Genomic DNA, 4,808 nt, shown 5'->3' on the forward strand with positions numbered 1-4,808 from the left:
TTTGGTCAATGCCTAAAAGTAGCTGTTTCATAGTATTGGGTGCACCTGTTCAGTGCATATGTTTTTAAGATTGCGGTAGGCTGGTCTATTGAACACGATGAGGTGACTTTATCGTTCTGATTCATTTTTATTTGGCATATTTTGTCAGATATTAATATAGTGATGCCTGATTTCTTTCAAGTTCCATTTACTTAGAGTACTTTTTTCCCCACATCACTTCAGTCTAAGTTCATTGTTTTCCTTGAAGGTGATGGGTGTCTCCTGTAAACAAAAGAATGGATCTTACTTCTTAATTCAGTCTGCTCAAATATCTTTTCATAAAGGACTTTATCAATATTATTTAAAGGTATCATTGAAAGGTTCTTATTGATTGCTGTCATTCTGTTGCTTTTGTGGTGTTACTTTTTTTAATCATATTTTACATAACAGTTATCTTAGAATCATTTGTTTTCTTTTTTGGATATGTTTATTTTTACAGTTGAAAGCGTTCCTTCCAATAGTCTCTATAGGCCTGGTTTGACTGATCTGAATTTAGCCTGCCCATCAGTGAGTGTTTCTTCCCTCATCCCCCCGCATTTCCTTTTTTTTTCCATGATTTTTTTCCAAGATTTCAAAGGCCATGTTTGACATGAAACCACTATCATCTCCTCCCCACCCCCACTTCTAAGGGTTCTTCCCCACGCACCCACCTGCTCCCTCCCACCTCCCCGCCCTGATATTCCCCTACACTGGGGCATCAAGCCTTGACAAAACCAAGGACCTCTTCTCCCGTTGATGCCCAACAAGGCAATCCTCTGCTACATATGTACCTGGAGCCATAGATCCCTGTGTATTCTTAGGATGGTGATTTAGTCCCTAGGAACTCTGGGGGTGTGTTTGATTGACATTGCTGTTCTTATACAGTTATAAACCCCTTTGGATCCTTCAGTCCTTTCCCTAACTCCTCCATTGGGGACCCCCATTCTCATTTCAATGGTTGGCTGCAAGCCTCAGCCTCTGTAGTTGTCAGGCTCTAGCAGAACCTCTCAGAAGACAACTATATCAGGCTCCTGCCAGTATGCACTTCTTGGCATCCACAATATTGTCTGAATTTGGTGGCTATATATGGGATAGATTCCCAGGTGGGGCAGTCACTGGATGGCCTTTCCTTCAGTCTCTGCTCCACACTTTGTCTCCATATTTCCTCCAATGAGTATTTTTGTTCCCCCTTCTAAGAAGGACTAAAGCATCCACATTTTAGTCTTCTTTCGTCTTGAGCTTCATGTGTTGTGTGAATTGTATCTTGGATATTCCAAGCTTTGGGGTTGATATCCACTTGTCAGTGAATGCATACCATGTGTGTTCTTTTGTTATTGGGTTACCTCACTCAAGATGATATTTTCTAGTTCCATCCATTTGCCTAAGAATTTCATGAAGTCATTGTTTTTAATAGCTGAGTTACATTCCATTGTGTAAATGAACCACATTTTCTGTATCCATTCCTCTGTTGAAGGGCATCTGAGTTCTTTCCAGCTTCTGGTTATTATAAATAAGTCTGCTATGAACATAGTAGAGCATGTGTCCTTGTTATATGTTGGAGCATCTTGTATAGCTGGGTTCTCAGGTAGTAGAATGTCCAATTTTCTGAGGAACTGCCAGACTGATTTCCAGAATGGTTATATCAGCTTACAATCCCACCAACAATGGAGGAGTGTAACTTATGATGAAAAGTGTTTCTTCTTCAACTATTACAGATATTTTTCCAGAAATAATAGCCTAGAATTGCATCAGTGATCTTTAAACACTTAAAATGCATTAATCCAAGGTCTTCTGGCTTAAAGTTTCCATTGGGAAGTCGGCTGCTTTGTTAACCTGTTTTTCTTTATATTTGATTTGTGGCTTTTCTCTTGCCTTTTAAATAATACTGTGTCTTTTTCTGTGCCTTAACTATATTTTGAGTTTTAACTATATTCAACTAATATTTTGTGATTTAACTATGATGCAATGTGAGGAGTTTCTTCTGTGGTCTTGTCTGTTTAGTGCTCTCTATGCTTCTTCTACTCATACGAACATCTCTTTCCTCAGTTCAGGGAATTTTTCTATGATTTTATTGATGATGTCTTCTATGCCTTTAAATGGAATGTACTTTTTTTCTATGCCCATAATTCCCAATGTTAATCTAATGGTGTGGAACCTAATTTCCTGCATCTCACATTCATAAGCTTTTTTAACTCACCATTGAATGATCCAATTCCTTTACTTTTGTTCAGACATGCCTAGCCTGCTTCTACCTCATTCATTCAGTTGGTAAGGCTTTTCAACGAACTTTTTGTTAAATTGTTGAACTTTTAACTTTCAGCTGCACGTGAGCATGGGTGTTCATCAGCATTTCTACCTCTTTATTGACTTTACTTTGTATCCTGAAATGTCTTTGTTGTTTGTTTCATTCAACCATTCGTGTTTTCTTGTACTTCTGCCAGGGTTTTATTTCTGTTCTCTTTAAGTTCATCCAAAGTGATTATTGGCATCCTTTTTGAACTCCTTGAACTTTTCAAACATGCTTGTGACTGTTCTTTTAAATTTCAGATATTGATATTCATCTAAGCTGTTTTCTTTGTGGACCATTACTATAGGCTTAATGGTCTTAGGCACAAAGTATATTGCTTTGGCTTTTTGTTTGTTTGTTTGTTGTTTGTTTGGGTTTTGTTTGTTTATTTTATTTTTAGATTGCCTGTATTTTTGCCTTTGAACCCGAGCATTTGGAGTTTAGTTGTTGTTTGTATATGAGTTTATAGAACATTTGTGTTGAGTGGGAGTTGGGTTCTATGTTTTCTATTACCCTACCATGGCTGGTTTGGAATCAACTAACTAGGAGGAACTTGAGGCTCATATTTTCCAGACACTTAGTACTGATTCATGAGCATAAATTCTGGCATAATTCCAAATTGGTGACGACCTAGGGATCATAGGTGTCTTCATAGTTTCATGTGTTGTTGCTTGAACAAGGACTCAAAGCAGGTAGCATGACAAAGTGAGGCTGAGGGAGTTTTACTGCTGGTGGTTAAACTTACCAGGCTGCTTGGGCAAAGTCCTTATGCAGGCAATACAACAGGGTCACAGAATCTTACTATTGACTGTGACATGTGTGGCTATTTACTCAACGTCTCTGAGAAGCTATAGAGTAGGGTAGCATTGAGAAGTAGGTAGGTAGGTAGGTAGTATGTATGTATCGTCACTGGTGGCTACAGTGTTGTGTGGCAGCTGGGCCAAGGTCTTGGGGCAGACACAATGAGGGATCTTACTCATGGCTGCTAGAGCAAGGTCCCAAGGCAGGCGGACAGGCAGGTCATGATTGAGGATACTTGCTTATTGTTTATGTTTATGCCTCACTTGTCATCTGGCATGGTCCCCAAAATAAATGAGGTTATCAATATTGTTCTGGAGGGTCCAGAATTGGTGTGCCAGGGCTTTTATTTTGCTTCTTCTCTGGCATTTGTTCTCCAATCTACAAAACAAAACCATGTACAACTGGCAAGTTTAATTGTAGAGTTATTTTAGTACAGTGTAGAATATGTATTGGAAGATAAAGTTGGTAGGTTTAAGTTCCCAGTTAGATATAAGCTAATTAGCACAGGAGAGATTTGAAGAATGGAAGATTTTTGCTGACTGGGCCTTTTCACTCTCTCCTGTTCATTGGCACCTCTTCTGTATCATCAGCTTTGAGTAGTTGCAACAGAATCTTCTTTTCTTAGTCTAAATAGAAAACTACACTTCTTAAAAATAGTCCAACTAGACATTGTGGGTAGAATTGATAGAGATTTTTAAAGTTTTAAAAAATCTGTCTCTTCACCAAGTTGTAATGGATTTGCAGATAGTGTAGACATACCCATGACTGATATAGTGAATTAGCACAAATATAGCAGCTAAGATTTAGAAATTGGTTCTCTTACAATTCTAGACACTCCAAGTTCACACTCAAGGTGCCCTTGATCCACGGTCCTTTTAAAAGCTATTTAAAAAAATGTTTCTTGCTCTCTCTAGTACTTGGCAACTCCAATGATTCATTTTATAGTCTCTGCCTCTAGCTTCCCATGGCCTCCTACCTGCTTCTACCTCCTTCTGTTTCTGTGTGTCTTCTCTTTGTCTCATGAGGATACCAGTCATTTAGATTTAGGACCTCTAAAAATTCTTAAGGATTTGTTTTTAGATCTTTGATTAATTACATCTAACAAATCCCTATTTCCAAACAAGATCACATTCTGGGGAGATTTTATTCTATTCGATCCTTTTGTGAAACAGAAACATGGTTCCATAGTCTTAGCCTAAGGACTGCAAATCTCACCGTCAAACACATCTGATGGTGCCACACAAAGTCCTTCAATGCCCATACAATGGGTATCTATATTATTAATATCTTATCCTCTTTCCTTGCTTATTTATTCAAAATTCCAAAGTAAATTAAAGTATCAAAGGAAAATTTATTATCCGGTTTTCATGTGGCTGTGGCGGTTTTGAACTGCAATCTTGTACTGTCTCTGTCTGTTCTAAGGCTAAACAGAATCGGGATCTGTTAGTTTCTGAAGGGATTAGATATAGGAGATAATGGGGAACAGCTGTCCCTAGACATCTCCATCAGTGCTCCCAGATTTTCATGTTCATAGTCCAATGCTCTGCTTCAGAAGTCTAAATAACTTTCTGTAGTCTTCCAGCTTCCCTTTCAGGCTTTAATTTTCCTAGCTTCTGCTATGGTTACATAAGGTATTGTTCCTTTAATACATTCCCTAATACATTATATTCAAATGGGTTCTGTATCTCAACTTAACCTTGAC

Source organism: Rattus rattus, chromosome 7, assembly GCF_011064425.1.
Source record: "Rattus rattus isolate New Zealand chromosome 7, Rrattus_CSIRO_v1, whole genome shotgun sequence".
Taxonomy (NCBI): Eukaryota; Metazoa; Chordata; class Mammalia; order Rodentia; family Muridae; genus Rattus; species Rattus rattus.